At 33.0% G+C, this 27,861-nt stretch overlaps 1 protein-coding gene across 1 annotated transcript in view; it reads right to left on the bottom strand.

Annotated features, from left to right (window-relative positions):
• Positions 1 to 27,861, bottom strand: part of PTPRO (protein tyrosine phosphatase receptor type O) — a 194,515-nt gene that overhangs the window by 15,440 nt on the left and 151,214 nt on the right. The gene's annotated exons all lie outside the window — the stretch shown is intronic.

The raw sequence follows: 27,861 nt of genomic DNA, 5'->3' as shown, positions 1-27,861 counted from the left end.
GACAGGACTGACCATTATATACAAATATATAGAGTATACTGCGTAATAATGACAGGACTGACCATTATATACAAATATACAGAGTATACTGCGTAATAATGACAGGACTGACCATTATATACAAATATACCGAGTATACTGCGTAATAATGACAGGACTGTACCATTATATACAAATATACCGAGTATACTGCGTAATAATGACAGAACTGTACCATTATATACAAATATATAGAGTATACTGCGTAATAATGACAGACTGACCACTATATACAAATATACCGAGTATACTGCGTAATAATGACAGGTCTGTACCATTATATACAAATATACCGAGTATACTGCGTAATAATGACAGGACTGACCACTATATACAAATATACAGAGTATACTGCGTAATAATGACAGGACTGTACCATTATATACAAATATACCGCGTATACTGCGTAATAATGACAGGACTGTACCATTATATACAAATATACCGAGTATACTGCGTAATAATGACAGGACTGTACCATTATATACAAATATACAGAGTATACTGCGTAATAATGACAGGACTGACCACTATATACAAATATACAGAGTATACTGCTGTAATAATGACAGGACTGTACCACTATATACAAATATACCGAATATACTGCGTAATAATGACAGGACTGACCATTATATACAAATATACAGAGTATACTGCGTAATAATGACAGGACTGACCACTATATACAAAATATACCGAGTATACTGCGTAATAATGACAGGACTGACCACTATATACAAATATACCGAGTATACTGCGTAATAATGACAGGACTGACCATTATATACAAATATACAGAGTATACTGCGTAATAATGACAGGACTGACCATTATATACAAATATACCGAGTATACTGCGTAATAATGACAGGACTGACCACTATATACAAATATACAGAGTATACTGCGTAATAATGACAGGACTGTACCACTATATACAAATATACAAAGTATACTGCGTAATAATGACAGGACTGACCATTATATACACATATATAGAGTATACTGCGTAATAATGACAGGACTGACCACTATATACAAATATACCGAGTATACTGCGTAATAATGACAGGACTGTACCATTATATACAAATATACCGAGTATACTGCGTAATAATGACAGGACTGACCATTATATACAAATATACAGAGTATACTGCGTAATAATGACAGGACTGACCATTATATACAAATATATAGAGTATACTGCGTAATAATGACAGGACTGACCATTATATACAAATATACAGAGTAAACTGCGTAATAATGACAGGACTGTACCATTATATACAAATATATAGAGTATACTGCGTAATAATGACAGGACTGACCACTATATACAAATATACCGAGTATACTGCGTAATAATGACAGGACTGCACCATTATATACAAATATACCGAGTATACTGCGTAATAATGACAGGACTGACCACTATATACAGATATACAGAGTATACTGCGTAATAATGACAGGACTGACCACTATATACAAATATACCGAGTATACTGCGTAATAATGACAGGACTGACCACTATATACAAATATACAGAGTATAATGCGTAATAATGACAAGACTGACCACTATATACAAATATACAGAGTATACTGCGTAATAATGACAGGACTGACCACTATATACAAATATACAGAGTATACTGCGTAATAATGACAGGACTGACCATTATATACAAATATACAGAGTATACTGCGTAATAATGACAGGACTGTACCATTATATACAAATATACAGAGTATACTGCGTAATAATGACAGGACTGACCACTATATACAGATATACAGAGTATACTGCGTAATAATGACAGGACTGACCACTATATACAAATATATAGAGTATACTGCGTAATAATGACAAGACTGACCACTATATACAAATATACAGAGTATACTGCGTAATAATGACAGGACTGTACCATTATATACAAATATACAGAGTATACTGCGTAATAATGACAGGACTGTACCATTATATACAAATATACAGAGTATACTGCGTAATAATGACAGGACTGACCATTATATACAAATATACAGAGTATACTGCGTAATAATGACAGGACTGTACCATTATATACAAATATACCGAGTATACTGCGTAATAATGACAGGACTGTACCATTATATACAAATATACCGAGTATACTGCGTAATAATGACAGGACTGTACCACTATATACAAATATACCGAGTATACTGCGTAATAATGACAGGACTGACCATTATATACAAATATACAGAGTATACTACGTAATAATGACAGGACTGACCATTATATACAAATATACCGAGTATACTGCGTAATAATGACAGGACTGTACCACTATATACAAATATACCGAGTATACTGCGTAATAATGACAGGACTGTACCATTATACACAAATATATAGAGTATACTGCGTAATAATGACAGGACTGTACCATTATATACAAATATACCGAGTATACTGCGTAATAATGACAGGACTGTACCATTATATACAAATATACCGAGTATACTGCGTAATAATGACAGGACTGACCATTATATACAAATATATAGAGTATACTGCGTAATAATGACAGGACTGTACCATTATATACAAATATACAGAGTATACTGCGTAATAATGACAGGACTGACCATTATATACAAATATACAGAGTATACTGCGTAATAATGACAGGACTGACCATTATATACAAATATACCGAGTATACGGCGTAATAATGACAGGACTGTACCATTATATACAAATATACAGAGTATACTGCGTAATAATGACAGGACTGACCATTATATACAAATATACAGAGTATACTGCGTAATAATGACAGGACTGACCATTATATACAAATATACCGAGTATACTGCGTAATAATGACAGGACTGTACCATTATATACAAATATACCGAGTATACTGCGTAATAATGACAGGACTGACCATTATATACAAATATACCGAGTATACTGCGTAATAATGACAGGACTGACCATTATATACAAATATACAGAGTATACTGCGTAATAATGACAGGGCTGACCACTATATACAAATATATAGAGTATACTGCGTAATAATGACAGGACTGTACCATTATATACAAATATACAGAGTATACTGCGTAATAATGACAGGACTGACCATTATATACAAATATACCGAGTATACTGCGTAATAATGACAGGACTGTACCATTATATACAAATATACAGAGTATACTGCGTAATAATGACAGGACTGACCATTATATACAAATATACCGAGTATACTGCGTAATAATGACAGGACTGTACCACTATATACAAATATACAGAGTATACTGCGTAATAATGACAGGACTGTACCATTATATACAAATATACAGAGTATACTGCGTAATAATGACAGGACTGACCATTATATACAAATATACAGAGTATACTGCGTAATAATGACAGGACTGACCACTATATACAAATATACAGAGTATACTGCGTAATAATGACAGGACTGACCATTATATACAAATATACCGAGTATACTGCGTAATAATGACAGGACTGACCATTATATACAAATATACCGAGTATACTGCGTAATAATGACAGGACTGACCATTATATACAAATATACAGAGTATACTGCGTAATAATGACAGGACTGTACCATTATATACAAATATACAGAGTATACTGCGTAATAATGACAGGACTGACCACTATATACAAATATACCGAGTATACTGCGTAATAATGACAGGACTGACCATTATATACAAATATACAGAGTATACTGCGTAATAATGACAGGACTGACCACTATATACAAATATACAGAGTATACTGCGTAATAATGACAGGACTGACCACTATATACAAATATACCGAGTATACTACGTAATAATGACAGGACTGTACCATTATATACAAATATACAGAGTATACTGCGTAATAATGACAGGACTGACCATTATATACAAATATACAGAGTATACTGCGTAATAATGACAGGACTGACCACTATATACAAATATACAGAGTATACTGCGTAATAATGACAGGACTGACCACTATATACAAATATACAGAGTATACTGCGTAATAATGACAGGACTGACCATTATATACAAATATACCGAGTATACTGCGTAATAATGACAGGACTGTACCATTATATACAAATATACCGAGTATACTGCGTAATAATGACAGGACTGACCATTATATACAAATATACAGAGTATACTGCGTAATAATGACAGGACTGACCACTATATACAAATATACAGAGTATACTGCGTAATAATGACAGGACTGACCACTATATACAAATATACCGAGTATACTGCGTAATAATGACAGGACTGACCATTATATACAAATATACAGAGTATACTGCGTAATAATGACAGGACTGTACCATTATATACAAATATATAGAGTATACTGCATAATAATGACAGGACTGTACCATTATATACAAATATACAGAGTATACTGCGTAATAATGACAGGACTGTACCATTATATACAAATATACAGAGTATACTGCGTAATAATGACAGGACTGACCATTATATACAAATATACAGAGTATACTGCGTAATAATGACAGGACTGACCACTATATACAAATATACAGAGTATACTGCGTAATAATGACAGGACTGACCACTATATACAAATATACAGAGTATACTGCGTAATAATGACAGGACTGACCATTATATACAAATATACCGAGTATACTGCGTAATAATGACAGGACTGTACCATTATATACAAATATACCGAGTATACTGCGTAATAATGACAGGACTGACCATTATATACAAATATACAGAGTATACTGCGTAATAATGACAGGACTGTACCATTATATACAAATATATAGAGTATACTGCATAATAATGACAGGACTGTACCATTATATACAAATATACAGAGTATACTGCGTAATAATGACAGGACTGTACCATTATATACAAATATACCGAGTATACTGCGTAATAATTACAGGACTGACCATTATATACAAATATACAGAGTATACTGCGTAATAATTACAGGACTGACCATTATATACAAATATACCGAGTATACTGCGTAATAATGACAGGACTGACCACTATATACAAATATATAGAGTATACTGCGTAATAATGACAGGACTGACCATTATATACAAATATACCGAGTATACTGCGTAATAATGACAGGACTGTACCATTCTATACAAATATATAGAGTATACTGCATAATAATGACAGGACTGTACCATTATATACAAATATACAGAGTATACTGCGTAATAATGACAGGACTGACCATTATATACAAATATACCGAGTATACTGCGTAATAATGACAGGACTGACCATTATATACAAATATACAGAGTATACTGCGTAATAATGACAGGACTGACCATTATATACAAATATACAGAGTATACTGCGTAATAATGACAGGACTGACCATTATATACAAATATATAGAGTATACTGCGTAATAATGACAGGACTGACCATTATATACAAATATACCGAGTATACTGCGTAATAATGACAGGGCTGTACCATTATATACAAATATACAGAGTATACTGCGTAATAATGACAGGAATGACCATTATATACAAATATACAGAGTATACTGCGTAATAATGACAGGACTGACCATTATATACAAATATATAGAGTATACTGCGTAATAATGACAGGACTGTACCATTATATACAAATATACAGAGTATACTGCGTAATAATGACAGGACTGACCATTATATACACATATATAGAGTATACTGCGTAATAATGACAGGACTGACCACTATATACAAATATACCGAGTATACTGCGTAATAATGACAGGACTGACCATTATATACAAATATACAGAGTATACTGCGTAATAATGACAGGACTGACCACTATATACAAATATACCAAGTATACTGCGTAATAATGACAGGACTGACCACTATATACCAATATACAGAGTATACTGCGTAATAATGACAGGACTGACCACTATATACAAATATACAGAGTATACTGCGTAATAATGACAGGACTGACCATTATATACAAATATACCGAGTATACTGCGTAATAATGACAGGACTGTACCATTATATACAAATATACAGAGTATACTGCGTAATAATGACAGGACTGTACCATTATATACAAATATACAGAGTATACTGCGTAATAATGACAGGACTGTACCATTATATACAAATATACCGAGTATACTGCGTAATAATGACAGGACTGACCATTATATACAAATATACCGAATATACAACGTAATAATGACAGGACTGACCACTATATACAAATATACCGAGTATACTGCGTAATAATGACAGGACTGACCATTATATACAAATATACCGAGTATACTGCGTAATAATGACAGGACTGACCACTATATACAAATATACAGAGTATACTGCGTAATAATGACAGGACTGACCACTATATACAAATATACAGAGTATACTGCGTAATAATGACAGGGCTGACCATTATATACAAATATACCGAGTATACTGCGTAATAATGACAGGACTGACCACTATATACAAATATACAGAGTATACTGCGTAATAATGACAGGACTGACCACTATATACAAATATACCGAGTATACTGCGTAATAATGACAGGACTGACCATTATATACAAATATACCGAGTATACTGCGTAATAATGACAGGACTGACCATTATATACAAATATATAGAGTATACTGCGTAATAATGACAGGACTGTACCATTATATACAAATATATAGAGTATACTGCGTAATAATGACAGGACTGTACCATTATATACAAATATACCGAGTATACTGCGTAATAATGACAGGACTGACCACTATATACAAATATACCGAGTATACTGCGTAATAATGACAGGACTGACCACTATATACAAATATACCGAGTATACTGCGTAATAATGACAGGACTGACCATTATATACAAATATACAGAGTATACTGCGTAATAATGACAGGACTGTACCATTATATACAAATATATAGAGTATACTGCGTAATAATGACAGGACTGACCATTATATACAAATATACCGAGTATACTGCGTAATAATGACAGGACTGTACCATTATATACAAATATACCGAGTATACTGCGTAATAATGACAGGACTGACCATTATATACAAATATATAGAGTATACTGCGTAATAATGACAGGACTGACCATTATATACAAATATACCGAGTATACTGCGTAATAATGACAGGACTGACAACTATATACAAATATACCGAGTATACTGCGCAATAATGACAAGACTGACCACTATATACAAATATAACGAGTATACTGCGTAATAATGACAGGACTGACCACTATATACAAATATACAGAGTATAATGCGTAATAATGACAAGACTGACCACTATATACAAATATACAGAGTATACTGCGTAATAATGACAGGACTGACCACTATATACAAATATACAGAGTATACTGCGTAATAATGACAGGACTGACCATTATATACAAATATACAGAGTATACTGCGTAATAATGACAGGACTGTACCATTATATACAAATATACAGAGTATACTGCGTAATAATGACAGGACTGACCACTATATACAGATATACAGAGTATACTGCGTAATAATGACAGGACTGACCACTATATACAAATATATAGAGTATACTGCGTAATAATGACAAGACTGACCACTATATACAAATATACAGAGTATACTGCGTAATAATGACAGGACTGTACCATTATATACAAATATACAGAGTATACTGCGTAATAATGACAGGACTGTACCACTATATACAAATATACCGAGTATACTGCGTAATAATGACAGGACTGACCATTATATACAAATATACAGAGTATACTACGTAATAATGACAGGACTGACCATTATATACAAATATACCGAGTATACTGCGTAATAATGACAGGACTGTACCACTATATACAAATATACCGAGTATACTGCGTAATAATGACAGGACTGTACCATTATATACAAATATATAGAGTATACTGCGTAATAATGACAGGACTGTACCATTATATACAAATATACCGAGTATACTGCGTAATAATGACAGGACTGTACCATTATATACAAATATACCGAGTATACTGCGTAATAATGACAGGACTGACCATTATATACAAATATATAGAGTATACTGCGTAATAATGACAGGACTGTACCATTATATACAAATATACAGAGTATACTGCGTAATAATGACAGGACTGACCATTATATACAAATATACAGAGTATACTGCGTAATAATGACAGGACTGACCATTATATACAAATATACCGAGTATACTGCGTAATAATGACAGGACTGTACCATTATATACAAATATACAGAGTATACTGCGTAATAATGACAGGACTGACCATTATATACAAATATACAGAGTATACTGCGTAATAATGACAGGACTGACCATTATATACAAATATACCGAGTATACTGCGTAATAATGACAGGACTGTACCATTATATACAAATATACCGAGTATACTGCGTAATAATGACAGGACTGACCATTATATACAAATATACCGAGTATACTGCGTAATAATGACAGGACTGACCATTATATACAAATATACAGAGTATACTGCGTAATAATGACAGGGCTGACCACTATATACAAATATATAGAGTATACTGCGTAATAATGACAGGACTGTACCATTATATACAAATATACAGAGTATACTGCGTAATAATGACAGGACTGACCATTATATACAAATATACCGAGTATACTGCGTAATAATGACAGGACTGTACCATTATATACAAATATACAGAGTATACTGCGTAATAATGACAGGACTGACCATTATATACAAATATACCGAGTATACTGCGTAATAATGACAGGACTGTACCACTATATACAAATATACAGAGTATACTGCGTAATAATGACAGGACTGTACCATTATATACAAATATACAGAGTATACTGCGTAATAATGACAGGACTGACCATTATATACAAATATACAGAGTATACTGCGTAATAATGACAGGACTGACCACTATATACAAATATACAGAGTATACTGCGTAATAATGACAGGACTGACCATTATATACAAATATACCGAGTATACTGCGTAATAATGACAGGACTGACCATTATATACAAATATACCGAGTATACTGCGTAATAATGACAGGACTGACCATTATATACAAATATACAGAGTATACTGCGTAATAATGACAGGACTGTACCATTATATACAAATATACAGAGTATACTGCGTAATAATGACAGGACTGACCACTATATACAAATATACCGAGTATACTGCGTAATAATGACAGGACTGACCATTATATACAAATATACAGAGTATACTGCGTAATAATGACAGGACTGACCACTATATACAAATATACAGAGTATACTGCGTAATAATGACAGGACTGACCACTATATACAAATATACCGAGTATACTACGTAATAATGACAGGACTGTACCATTATATACAAATATACAGAGTATACTGCGTAATAATGACAGGACTGACCATTATATACAAATATACAGAGTATACTGCGTAATAATGACAGGACTGACCACTATATACAAATATACAGAGTATACTGCGTAATAATGACAGGACTGACCACTATATACAAATATACAGAGTATACTGCGTAATAATGACAGGACTGACCATTATATACAAATATACCGAGTATACTGCGTAATAATGACAGGACTGTACCATTATATACAAATATACCGAGTATACTGCGTAATAATGACAGGACTGACCATTATATACAAATATACAGAGTATACTGCGTAATAATGACAGGACTGACCACTATATACAAATATACAGAGTATACTGCGTAATAATGACAGGACTGACCACTATATACAAATATACCGAGTATACTGCGTAATAATGACAGGACTGACCATTATATACAAATATACAGAGTATACTGCGTAATAATGACAGGACTGACCACTATATACCAATATATAGAGTATACTGCATAATAATGACAGGACTGTACCATTATATACAAATATACAGAGTATACTGCGTAATAATGACAGGACTGACCATTATATACAAATATACCGAGTATACTGCGTAATAATGACAGGACTGTACCATTCTATACAAATATATAGAGTATACTGCATAATAATGACAGGACTGTACCATTATATACAAATATACAGAGTATACTGCGTAATAATGACAGGACTGACCATTATATACAAATATACCGAGTATACTGCGTAATAATGACAGGACTGACCATTATATACAAATATACAGAGTATACTGCGTAATAATGACAGGACTGTACCATTATATACAAATATACAGAGTATACTGCGTAATAATGACAGGACTGACCATTATATACAAATATACCAAGTATACTGCGTAATAATGACAGGACTGACCACTATATACCAATATACAGAGTATACTGCGTAATAATGACAGGACTGACCACTATATACAAATATACAGAGTATACTGCGTAATAATGACAGGACTGACCATTATATACAAATATGCCGAGTATACTGCGTAATAATGACAGGGCTGACCACTATATACAAATATATAGAGTATACTGCGTAATAATGACAGGACTGTACCATTATATACAAATATACAGAGTATACTGCGTAATAATGACAGGACTGACCATTATATACAAATATACCGAGTATACTGCGTAATAATGACAGGACTGTACCATTATATACAAATATACAGAGTATACTGCGTAATAATGACAGGACTGACCATTATATACAAATATACAGAGTATACTGCGTAATAATGACAGGACTGACCACTATATACAAATATACAGAGTATACTGCGTAATAATGACAGGACTGACCATTATATACAAATATACCGAGTATACTGCGTAATAATGACAGGACTGACCATTATATACAAATATACCGAGTATACTGCGTAATAATGACAGGACTGACCATTATATACAAATATACAGAGTATACTGCGTAATAATGACAGGACTGTACCATTATATACAAATATACAGAGTATACTGCGTAATAATGACAGGACTGACCACTATATACAAATATACAGAGTATACTGCGTAATAATGACAGGACTGACCATTATATACAAATATACAGAGTATACTGCGTAATAATGACAGGACTGACCACTATATACAAATATACAGAGTATACTGCGTAATAATGACAGGACTGACCACTATATACAAATATACCGAGTATACTACGTAATAATGACAGGACTGTACCATTATATACAAATATACAGAGTATACTGCGTAATAATGACAGGACTGACCACTATATACAAATATACAGAGTATACTGCGTAATAATGACAGGACTGTACCATTATATACAAATATATAGAGTATACTGCATAATAATGACAGGACTGTACCATTATATACAAATATACAGAGTATACTGCGTAATAATGACAGGACTGTACCATTATATACAAATATACCGAGTATACTGCGTAATAATGACAGGACTGACCATTATATACAAATATACAGAGTATACTGCGTAATAATGACAGGACTGTACCATTATATACAAATATATAGAGTATACTGCATAATAATGACAGGACTGTACCATTATATACAAATATACAGAGTATACTGCGTAATAATGACAGGACTGACCATTATATACAAATATACCGAGTATACTGCGTAATAATGACAGGACTGACCACTATATACAAATATACAGAGTATACTGCGTAATAATGACAGGACTGACCATTATATACAAATATACAGAGTATACTGCGTAATAATGACAGGACTGTACCATTATATACAAATATACAGAGTATACTGCGTAATAATGACAGGACTGACCATTATATACAAATATACCGAGTATACTGCGTAATAATGACAGGACTGACCACTATATACAAATATACCGAGTATACTGCGTAATAATGACAGGACTGCACCATTATATACAAATATACAGAGTATACTGCGTAATAATGACAGGACTGACCATTATATACAAATATACAGAGTATACTGCGTAATAATGACAGGACTGACCATTATATACAAATATACAGAGTATACTGCGTAATAATGACAGGACTGACCATTATATACAAATATACAGAGTATACTGCGTAATAATGACAGGACTGACCATTATATACAAATGTACCGAGTATACTGCGTAATAATGACAGGACTGACCATTATATACAAATATACAGAGTATACTGCGTAATAATGACAGGACTGACCATTATATACAAATATATAGAGTATACTGCGTAATAATGACAGGACTGACCATTATATACAAATATACAGAGTATACTGCGTAATAATGACAGGACTGACCATTATATACAAATATACCGAGTATACTGCGTAATAATGACAGGACTGTACCATTATATACAAATATACCGAGTATACTGCGTAATAATGACAGAACTGTACCATTATATACAAATATATAGAGTATACTGCGTAATAATGACAGGACTGACCACTATATACAAATATACCGAGTATACTGCGTAATAATGACAGGTCTGTACCATTATATACAAATATACCGAGTATACTGCGTAATAATGACAGGACTGACCACTATATACAAATATACAGAGTATACTGCGTAATAATGACAGGACTGTACCATTATATACAAATATACCGCGTATACTGCGTAATAATGACAGGACTGACCACTATATACAAATATACCGAGTATACTGCGTAATAATGACAGGACTGACCATTATATACAAATATACAGAGTATACTGCGTAATAATGACAGGACTGTACCACTATATACAAATATACCGAATATACTGCGTAATAATGACAGGACTGACCATTATATACAAATATACAGAGTATACTGCGTAATAATGACAGGACTGTACCACTATATACAAATATACAGAGTATACTGCGTAATAATGACAGGACTGACCACTATATACAAATATACCGAGTATACTGCGTAATAATGACAGGACTGACCACTATATACAAATATACCGAGTATACTGCGTAATAATGACAGGACTGACCATTATATACAAATATACAGAGTATACTGCGTAATAATGACAGGACTGACCATTATATACAAATATACCGAGTATACTGCGTAATAATGACAGGACTGTACCACTATATACAAATATACAAAGTATACTGCGTAATAATGACAGGACTGACCACTATATACAAATATACCGAGTATACTGCGTAATAATGACAGGTCTGTACCATTATATACAAATATACCGAGTATACTGCGTAATAATGACAGGACTGACCACTATATACAAATATACAGAGTATACTGCGTAATAATGACAGGACTGTACCATTATATACAAATATACCGCGTATACTGCGTAATAATGACAGGACTGTACCATTATATACAAATATACCGAGTATACTGCGTAATAATGACAGGACTGTACCATTATATACAAATATACAGAGTATACTGCGTAATAATGACAGGACTGACCATTATATACAAATATATAGAGTATACTGCGTAATAATGACAGGACTGACCACTATATACAAATATACAGAGTATACTGCGTAATAATGACAGGACTGACCATTATATACAAATATACCGAGTATACTGCGTAATAATGACAGGACTGTACCATTATATACAAATATACCGAGTATACTGCGTAATAATGACAGGACTGACCATTATATACAAATATACCGAGTATACTGCGTAATAATGACAGGACTGTACCATTATATACAAATATACCGAGTATACTGCGTAATAATGACAGGACTGACCATTATATACAAATATATAGAGTATACTGCGTAATAATGACAGGACTGACCATTATATACAAATATACCGAGTATACTGCGTAATAATGACAGGACTGACCATTATATACAAATATACCGAGTATACTGCGTAATAATGACAGGACTGTACCATTATATACAAATATACCGAGTATACTGCGTAATAATGACAGGACTGACCACTATATACAAATATATAGAGTATACTGCGTAATAATGACAGGACTGTACCATTATATACAAATATACCGAGTATACTGCGTAATAATGACAGGACTGACCATTATATACAAATATATAGAGTATACTGCGTAATAATGACAGGACTGTACCATTATATACAAAAATACCGAGTATACTGCGTAATAATGACAGGACTGACCATTATATACAAATATACAGAGTATACTGCGTAATAATGACAGGACTGACCATTATATACAAATATACAGAGTATACTGCGTAATAATGACAGGACTGACCATTATATACAAATATACAGAGTATACTGCGTAATAATGACAGGACTGACCACTATATACAAATATACAGAGTATACTGCGTAATAATGACAGGGCTGACCATTATATACAAATATACCGAGTATACTGCGTAATAATGACAGGACTGTACCATTATATACAAATATACAGAGTATACTGCGTAATAATGACAGGACTGACCACTATATACAAATATACCGAGTATACTGCGTAATAATGACAGGACTGACCACTATATACAAATATACCGAGTATACTGCGTAATAATGACAGGACTGACCATTATATACAAATATATAGAGTATACTGCGTAATAATGACAGGACTGACCATTATATACAAATATACCGAGTATACTGCGTAATAATGACAGGACTGTACCATTATATACAAATATACCGAGTATACTGCGTAATAATGACAGGACTGCACCATTATATACAAATATACAGAGTATACTGCGTAATAATGACAGGACTGACCATTATATACAAATATACCGAGTATACTGCGTAATAATGACAGGACTGACCATTATATACAAATATACAGAGTATACTGCGTAATAATGACAGGACTGACCACTATATACAAATATACAGAGTATACTGCGTAATAATGACAGGGCTGACCACTATATACAAATATATAGAGTATACTGCGTAATAATGACAGGACTGACCATTATATACAAATATACCGAGTATACTGCGTAATAATGACAGGACTGTACCATTATATACAAATATACCGAGTATACTGCGTAATAATGACAGGACTGACCATTATATACAAATATACCGAGTATACTGCGTAATAATGACAGGACTGTACCACTATATACAAATATACAGAGTATACTGCGTAATAATGACAGGACTGTACCACTATATACAAATATACCGAGTATACTGCGTAATAATGACAGGACTGTACCACTATATACAAATATACCGAGTATACTGCGTAATAATGTCAGGACTGTACCACTATATACAAATATACCGAGTATACTGCGTAATAATGACAGGACTGTACCATTATATACAAATATACCGAGTATACTGCGTAATAATGACAGGACTGTACCACTATATACAAATATACCGAGTATACTGCGTAATAATGTCAGGACTGTACCACTATATACAAATATACCGAGTATACTGCGTAATAATGACAGGACTGACCATTATATACAAATATACCGAGTATACTGCGTAATAATGACAGGACTGACCATTATATACAAATATACAGAGTATACTGCGTAATAATGACAGGACTGACCACTATATACAAATATACAGAGTATACTGCGTAATAATGACAGGACTGTACCATTATATACAAATATACCGAGTATACTGCGTAATAATGACAGGACTGTACCATTATATACAAATATACCGAGTATACTGCGTAATAATGACAGGACTGACCATTATATACAAATATACCGAGTATACTGCGTAATAATGACAGGACTGACCATTATATACAAATATACAGAGTATACTGCGTAATAATGACAGGACTGTACCATTATATACAAATATACAGAGTATACTACGTAATAATGACAGGACTGACCACTATATACAAATATACAGAGTATACTGCGTAATAATGACAGGACTGACCATTATATACAAATATACCGAGTATACTGCGTAATAATGACAGGACTGACCACTATATACAAATATACCGAGTATACTGCGTAATAATGACAGGACTGTACCATTATATACAAATATACCGAGTATACTGCGTAATAATGACAAGACTGACCACTATATACAAATATACAGAGTATACTGCGTAATAATGACAGGACTGACCACTATATACAAATATACAGAGTATACTGCGTAATAATGACAGGACTGACCACTATATACAAATATACCGAGTATACTGCGTAATAATGACAGGACTGTACCATTATATACAAATATACAGAGTATACTGCGTAATAATGACAGGACTGACCACTATATACAAATATATAGAGTATACTGCGCAATAATGACAGGACTGACCATTATATACAAATATACCGAGTATACTGCGTAATAATGACAGGACTGACCACTATACACAAATATATAGAGTATACTGCGTAATAATGACAGGACTCCACCATTATATACAAATATACCGAGTATACTGCGTAATAATGACAGGACTGTACCATTATATACAAATATACAGAGTATACTGCGTAATAATGACAGGACTGACCATTATATACAAATATACCGAGTATACTGCGTAATAATGACAGGACTGACCACTATATACAAATATATAGAGTATACTGCGCAATAATGACAGGACTGACCATTATATACAAATATACCGAGTATACTGCGTAATAATGACAGGACTGACCACTATATACAAATATACAGAGTATACTGCGTAATAATGACAGGACTGTACCATTATATACAAATATACAGAGTATACTGCGTAATAATGACAGGACTGACCATTATATACAAATATACAGAGTATACTGCGTAATAATGACAGGACTGACCATTATATACAAATATACCGAGTATACTGCGTAATAATGACAGGACTGACCACTATATACAAATATACAGAGTATACTGCGTAATAATGACAGGACTGACCACTATATACAAATATACAGAGTATACTGCGTAATAATGACAGGACTGTACCATTATATACAAATATATAGAGTATACTGCGTAATAATGACAGGACTGACCATTATATACAAATATACCGAGTATACTGCGTAATAATGACAGGACTGACCACTATATACAAATATACCGAGTATACTGCGTAATAATGACAGGACTGACTATTATATACAAATATACAGAGTATACTGCGTAATAATGACAGGACTGACCACTATATACAAATATACCGAGTATACTGCGTAATAATGACAGGACTGTACCACTATATACAAATATACAGAGTATACAGCATAATAATGACAGGACTGACCATTATATACAAATATACAGAGTATACTGCGTAATAATGACAGGACTGTACCACTATATACAAATATACAGAGTATACAGCATAATAATGACAGGACTGACCATTATATACAAATATACAGAGTATACTGCGTAATAATGACAGGACTGACCACTATATACAAATATACAGAGTATACTGCGTAATAATGACAGGACTGTACCATTATATACAAATATACAGAGTATACTGCGTAATAATGACAGGACTGACCACTATATACAAATATACAGAGTATACTGCGTAATAATGACAGGACTGACCACTATATACAAATATACAGAGTATACTGCGTAATAATGACAGGACTGTACCATTATATACAAATATACAGAGTATACTGCGTAATAATGACAGGACTGACCATTATATACAAATATACCGAGTATACTGCGTAATAATGACAGGACTGACAACTATATACAAATATACCGAGTATACTGCGTAATAATGACAGGACTGACCACTATATACAAATATACCGAGTATACTGCGTAATAATGACAGGACTGTACCATTACATACAAATATACCGAGTATATTGCGTAATAATGACAGGACTGACCACTATATACAAATATACAGAGTATACTGCGTAATAATGACAGGACTGACCATTATATACAAATATACCGAGTATACTGCGTAATAATGACAGGACTGTACCATTATATACAAATATACCGAGTATACTGCGTAATAATGACAGGACTGTACCATTATATACAAATATACAGAGTATACTGCGTAATAATGACAGGACTGTACCATTATATCCAAATATACAGAGTATACTGCGTAATAATGACAGGACTGACCACTATATACAAATATACCGAGTATACTGCGTAATAATGACAGGACTGCACCATTATATACAAATATACAGAGTATACTGCGTAATAATGACAGGACTGACCATTATATACAAATATACAGAGTATACTGCGTAATAATGACAGGACTGACCATTATATACAAATATACAGAGTATACTGCGTAATAATGACAGGACTGACCATTATATACAAATATACAGAGTATACTGCGTAATAATGACAGGACTGACCATTATATACAAATGTACCGAGTATACTGCGTAATAATGACAGGACTGACCATTATATACAAATATACAGAGTATACTGCGTAATAATGACAGGACTGACCATTATATACAAATATATAGAGTATACTGCGTAATAATGACAGGACTGACCATTATATACAAATATACAGAGTATACTGCGTAATAATGACAGGACTGACCATTATATACAAATATACCGAGTATACTGCGTAATAATGACAGGACTGTACCATTATATACAAATATACCGAGTATACTGCGTAATAATGACAGAACTGTACCATTATATACAAATATATAGAGTATACTGCGTAATAATGACAGGACTGACCACTATATACAAATATACCGAGTATACTGCGTAATAATGACAGGTCTGTACCATTATATACAAATATACCGAGTATAATGCGTAATAATGACAGGACTGACCACTATATACAAATATACAGAGTATACTGCGTAATAATGACAGGACTGTACCATTATATACAAATATACCGCGTATACTGCGTAATAATGACAGGACTGTACCATTATATACAAATATACCGAGTATACTGCGTAATAATGACAGGACTGTACCATTATATACAAATATACAGAGTATACTGCGTAATAATGACAGGACTGACCACTATATACAAATATACAGAGTATACTGCGTAATAATGACAGGACTGTACCACTATATACAAATATACCGAATATACTGCGTAATAATGACAGGACTGACCATTATATACAAATATACAGAGTATACTGCGTAATAATGACAGGACTGACCACTATATACAAATATACCGAGTATACTGCGTAATAATGACAGGACTGACCACTATATACAAATATACCGAGTATACTGCGTAATAATGACAGGACTGACCATTATATACAAATATACAGAGTATACTGCGTAATAATGACAGGACTGACCATTATATACAAATATACCGAGTATACTGCGTAATAATGACAGGACTGACCACTATATACAAATATACAGAGTATACTGCGTAATAATGACAGGACTGTACCACTATATACAAATATACAAAGTATACTGCGTAATAATGACAGGACTGACCATTATATACACATATATAGAGTATACTGCGTAATAATGACAGGACTGACCACTATATACAAATATACCGAGTATACTGCGTAATAATGACAGGACTGTACCATTATATACAAATATACCGAGTATACTGCGTAATAATGACAGGACTGACCATTATATACAAATATACAGAGTATACTGCGTAATAATGACAGGACTGACCATTATATACAAATATATAGAGTATACTGCGTAATAATGACAGGACTGACCATTATATACAAATATACAGAGTATACTGCGTAATAATGACAGGACTGTACCATTATATACAAATATATAGAGTATACTGCGTAATAATGACAGGACTGACCACTATATACAAATATACCGAGTATACTGCGTAATAATGACAGGACTGCACCATTATATACAAATATACCGAGTATACTGCGTAATAATGACAGGACTGACCACTATATACAGATATACAGAGTATACTGCGTAATAATGACAGGACTGACCACTATATACAAATATACCGAGTATACTGCGTAATAATGACAGGACTGACCACTATATACAAATATACAGAGTATAATGCGTAATAATGACAAGACTGACCACTATATACAAATATACAGAGTATACTGCGTAATAATGACAGGACTGACCACTATATACAAATATACAGAGTATACTGCGTAATAATGACAGGACTGACCATTATATACAAATATACAGAGTATACTGCGTAATAATGACAGGACTGTACCATTATATACAAATATACAGAGTATACTGCGTAATAATGACAGGACTGACCACTATATACAGATATACAGAGTATACTGCGTAATAATGACAGGACTGACCACTATATACAAATATATAGAGTATACTGCGTAATAATGACAAGACTGACCACTATATACAAATATACAGAGTATACTGCGTAATAATGACAGGACTGTACCATTATATACAAATATACAGAGTATACTGCGTAATAATGACAGGACTGTACCATTATATACAAATATACAGAGTATACTGCGTAATAATGACAGGACTGACCATTATATACAAATATACAGAGTATACTGCGTAATAATGACAGGACTGTACCATTATATACAAATATACCGAGTATACTGCGTAATAATGACAGGACTGTACCATTATATACAAATATACCGAGTATACTGCGTAATAATGACAGGACTGTACCACTATATACAAATATACCGAGTATACTGCGTAATAATGACAGGACTGACCATTATATACAAATATACAGAGTATACTACGTAATAATGACAGGACTGACCATTATATACAAATATACCGAGTATACTGCGTAATAATGACAGGACTGTACCACTATATACAAATATACCGAGTATACTGCGTAATAATGACAGGACTGTACCATTATACACAAATATATAGAGTATACTGCGTAATAATGACAGGACTGTACCATTATATACAAATATACCGAGTATACTGCGTAATAATGACAGGACTGTACCATTATATACAAATATACCGAGTATACTGCGTAATAATGACAGGACTGACCATTATATACAAATATATAGAGTATACTGCGTAATAATGACAGGACTGTACCATTATATACAAATATACAGAGTATACTGCGTAATAATGACAGGACTGACCATTATATACAAATATACAGAGTATACTGCGTAATAATGACAGGACTGACCATTATATACAAATATACCGAGTATACGGCGTAATAATGACAGGACTGTACCATTATATACAAATATACAGAGTATACTGCGTAATAATGACAGGACTGACCATTATATACAAATATACAGAGTATACTGCGTAATAATGACAGGACTGACCATTATATACAAATATACCGAGTATACTGCGTAATAATGACAGGACTGTACCATTATATACAAATATACCGAGTATACTGCGTAATAATGACAGGACTGACCATTATATACAAATATACCGAGTATACTGCGTAATAATGACAGGACTGACCATTATATACAAATATACAGAGTATACTGCGTAATAATGACAGGGCTGACCACTATATACAAATATATAGAGTATACTGCGTAATAATGACAGGACTGTACCATTATATACAAATATACAGAGTATACTGCGTAATAATGACAGGACTGACCATTATATACAAATATACCGAGTATACTGCGTAATAATGACAGGACTGTACCATTATATACAAATATACAGAGTATACTGCGTAATAATGACAGGACTGACCATTATATACAAATATACCGAGTATACTGCGTAATAATGACAGGACTGTACCACTATATACAAATATACAGAGTATACTGCGTAATAATGACAGGACTGTACCATTATATACAAATATACAGAGTATACTGCGTAATAATGACAGGACTGACCATTATATACAAATATACAGAGTATACTGCGTAATAATGACAGGACTGACCACTATATACAAATATACAGAGTATACTGCGTAATAATGACAGGACTGACCATTATATACAAATATACCGAGTATACTGCGTAATAATGACAGGACTGACCATTATATACAAATATACCGAGTATACTGCGTAATAATGACAGGACTGACCATTATATACAAATATACAGAGTATACTGCGTAATAATGACAGGACTGTACCATTATATACAAATATACAGAGTATACTGCGTAATAATGACAGGACTGACCACTATATACAAATATACCGAGTATACTGCGTAATAATGACAGGACTGACCATTATATACAAATATACAGAGTATACTGCGTAATAATGACAGGACTGACCACTATATACAAATATACAGAGTATACTGCGTAATAATGACAGGACTGACCACTATATACAAATATACCGAGTATACTACGTAATAATGACAGGACTGTACCATTATATACAAATATACAGAGTATACTGCGTAATAATGACAGGACTGACCATTATATACAAATATACAGAGTATACTGCGTAATAATGACAGGACTGACCACTATATACAAATATACAGAGTATACTGCGTAATAATGACAGGACTGACCACTATATACAAATATACAGAGTATACTGCGTAATAATGACAGGACTGACCATTATATACAAATATACCGAGTATACTGCGTAATAATGACAGGACTGTACCATTATATACAAATATACCGAGTATACTGCGTAATAATGACAGGACTGACCATTATATACAAATATACAGAGTATACTGCGTAATAATGACAGGACTGACCACTATATACAAATATACAGAGTATACTGCGTAATAATGACAGGACTGACCACTATATACAAATATACCGAGTATACTGCGTAATAATGACAGGACTGACCATTATATACAAATATACAGAGTATACTGCGTAATAATGACAGGACTGTACCATTATATACAAATATATAGAGTATACTGCATAATAATGACAGGACTGTACCATTATATACAAATATACAGAGTATACTGCGTAATAATGACAGGACTGTACCATTATATACAAATATACAGAGTATACTGCGTAATAATGACAGGACTGACCATTATATACAAATATACAGAGTATACTGCGTAATAATGACAGGACTGACCACTATATACAAATATACAGAGTATACTGCGTAATAATGACAGGACTGACCACTATATACAAATATACAGAGTATACTGCGTAATAATGACAGGACTGACCATTATATACAAATATACCGAGTATACTGCGTAATAATGACAGGACTGTACCATTATATACAAATATACCGAGTATACTGCGTAATAATGACAGGACTGACCATTATATACAAATATACAGAGTATACTGCGTAATAATGACAGGACTGTACCATTATATACAAATATATAGAGTATACTGCATAATAATGACAGGACTGTACCATTATATACAAATATACAGAGTATACTGCGTAATAATGACAGGACTGTACCATTATATACAAATATACCGAGTATACTGCGTAATAATTACAGGACTGACCATTATATACAAATATACCGAGTATACTGCGTAATAATTACAGGACTGACCATTATATACAAATATACCGAGTATACTGCGTAATAATGACAGGACTGACCACTATATACAAATATATAGAGTATACTGCGTAATAATGACAGGACTGACCATTATATACAAATATACCGAGTATACTGCGTAATAATGACAGGACTGTACCATTCTATACAAATATATAGAGTATACTGCATAATAATGACAGGACTGTACCATTATATACAAATATACAGAGTATACTGCGTAATAATGACAGGACTGACCATTATATACAAATATACCGAGTATACTGCGTAATAATGACAGGACTGACCATTATATACAAATATACAGAGTATACTGCGTAATAATGACAGGACTGACCATTATATACAAATATACAGAGTATACTGCGTAATAATGACAGGACTGACCATTATATACAAATATATAGAGTATACTGCGTAATAATGACAGGACTGACCATTATATACAAATATACCGAGTATACTGCGTAATAATGACAGGGCTGTACCATTATATACAAATATACAGAGTATACTGCGTAATAATGACAGGACTGACCATTATATACAAATATACAGAGTATACTGCGTAATAATGACAGGACTGACCATTATATACAAATATATAGAGTATACTGCGTAATAATGACAGGACTGTACCATTATATACAAATATACAGAGTATACTGCGTAATAATGACAGGACTGACCATTATATACACATATATAGAGTATACTGCGTAATAATGACAGGACTGACCACTATATACAAATATACCGAGTATACTGCGTAATAATGACAGGACTGACCATTATATACAAATATACAGAGTATACTGCGTAATAATGACAGGACTGACCACTATATACAAATATACCAAGTATACTGCGTAATAATGACAGGACTGACCACTATATACCAATATACAGAGTATACTGCGTAATAATGACAGGACTGACCACTATATACAAATATACAGAGTATACTGCGTAATAATGACAGGACTGACCATTATATACAAATATACCGAGTATACTGCGTAATAATGACAGGACTGTACCATTATATACAAATATACAGAGTATACTGCGTAATAATGACAGGACTGTACCATTATATACAAATATACAGAGTATACTGCGTAATAATGACAGGACTGTACCATTATATACAAATATACCGAGTATACTGCGTAATAATGACAGGACTGACCATTATATACAAATATACCGAATATACAACGTAATAATGACAGGACTGACCACTATATACAAATATACCGAGTATACTGCGTAATAATGACAGGACTGACCATTATATACAAATATACCGAGTATACTGCGTAATAATGACAGGACTGACCACTATATACAAATATACAGAGTATACTGCGTAATAATGACAGGACTGACCACTATATACAAATATACAGAGTATACTGCGTAATAATGACAGGGCTGACCATTATATACAAATATACCGAGTATACTGCGTAATAATGACAGGACTGACCACTATATACAAATATACAGAGTATACTGCGTAATAATGACAGGACTGACCACTATATACAAATATACCGAGTATACTGCGTAATAATGACAGGACTGACCATTATATACAAATATACCGAGTATACTGCGTAATAATGACAGGACTGACCATTATATACAAATATATAGAGTATACTGCGTAATAATGACAGGACTGTACCATTATATACAAATATATAGAGTATACTGCGTAATAATGACAGGACTGTACCATTATATACAAATATACCGAGTATACTGCGTAATAATGACAGGACTGACCACTATATACAAATATACCGAGTATACTGCGTAATAATGACAGGACTGACCACTATATACAAATATACCGAGTATACTGCGTAATAATGACAGGACTGACCATTATATACAAATATACAGAGTATACTGCGTAATAATGACAGGACTGTACCATTATATACAAATATATAGAGTATACTGCGTAATAATGACAGGACTGACCATTATATACAAATATACCGAGTATACTGCGTAATAATGACAGGACTGTACCATTATATCCAAATATACCGAGTATACTGCGTAATAATGACAGGACTGACCATTATATACAAATATATAGAGTATACTGCGTAATAATGACAGGACTGACCATTATATACAAATATACCGAGTATACTGCGTAATAATGACAGGACTGACAACTATATACAAATATACCGAGTATACTGCGCAATAATGACAAGACTGACCACTATATACAAATATAACGAGTATACTGCGTAATAATGACAGGACTGACCACTATATACAAATATACAGAGTATAATGCGTAATAATGACAAGACTGACCACTATATACAAATATACAGAGTATACTGCGTAATAATGACAGGACTGACCACTATATACAAATATACAGAGTATACTGCGTAATAATGACAGGACTGACCATTATATACAAATATACAGAGTATACTGCGTAATAATGACAGGACTGTACCATTATATACAAATATACAGAGTATACTGCGTAATAATGACAGGACTGACCACTATATACAGATATACAGAGTATACTGCGTAATAATGACAGGACTGACCACTATATACAAATATATAGAGTATACTGCGTAATAATGACAAGACTGACCACTATATACAAATATACAGAGTATACTGCGTAATAATGACAGGACTGTACCATTATATACAAATATACAGAGTATACTGCGTAATAATGACAGGACTGTACCACTATATACAAATATACCGAGTATACTGCGTAATAATGACAGGACTGACCATTATATACAAATATACAGAGTATACTACGTAATAATGACAGGACTGACCATTATATACAAATATACCGAGTATACTGCGTAATAATGACAGGACTGTACCACTATATACAAATATACCGAGTATACTGCGTAATAATGACAGGACTGTACCATTATATACAAATATATAGAGTATACTGCGTAATAATGACAGGACTGTACCATTATATACAAATATACCGAGTATACTGCGTAATAATGACAGGACTGTACCATTATATACAAATATACCGAGTATACTGCGTAATAATGACAGGACTGACCATTATATACAAATATATAGAGTATACTGCGTAATAATGACAGGACTGTACCATTATATACAAATATACAGAGTATACTGCGTAATAATGACAGGACTGACCATTATATACAAATATACAGAGTATACTGCGTAATAATGACAGGACTGACCATTATATACAAATATACCGAGTATACTGCGTAATAATGACAGGACTGTACCATTATATACAAATATACAGAGTATACTGCGTAATAATGACAGGACTGACCATTATATACAAATATACAGAGTATACTGCGTAATAATGACAGGACTGACCATTATATACAAATATACCGAGTATACTGCGTAATAATGACAGGACTGTACCATTATATACAAATATACCGAGTATACTGCGTAATAATGACAGGACTGACCATTATATACAAATATACCGAGTATACTGCGTAATAATGACAGGACTGACCATTATATACAAATATACAGAGTATACTGCGTAATAATGACAGGGCTGACCACTATATACAAATATATAGAGTATACTGCGTAATAATGACAGGACTGTACCATTATATACAAATATACAGAGTATACTGCGTAATAATGACAGGACTGACCATTATATACAAATATACCGAGTATACTGCGTAATAATGACAGGACTGTACCATTATATACAAATATACAGAGTATACTGCGTAATAATGACAGGACTGACCATTATATACAAATATACCGAGTATACTGCGTAATAATGACAGGACTGTACCACTATATACAAATATACAGAGTATACTGCGTAATAATGACAGGACTGTACCATTATATACAAATATACAGAGTATACTGCGTAATAATGACAGGACTGACCATTATATACAAATATACAGAGTATACTGCGTAATAATGACAGGACTGACCACTATATACAAATATACAGAGTATACTGCGTAATAATGACAGGACTGACCATTATATA

The sequence above is a fragment of the Rhinoderma darwinii genome, unplaced genomic scaffold, assembly GCF_050947455.1.
Source record: "Rhinoderma darwinii isolate aRhiDar2 unplaced genomic scaffold, aRhiDar2.hap1 Scaffold_51, whole genome shotgun sequence".
Lineage (NCBI taxonomy): Eukaryota > Metazoa > Chordata > Amphibia > Anura > Rhinodermatidae > Rhinoderma > Rhinoderma darwinii.
This window is presented reverse-complemented; position numbering and strand designations above follow the sequence as displayed.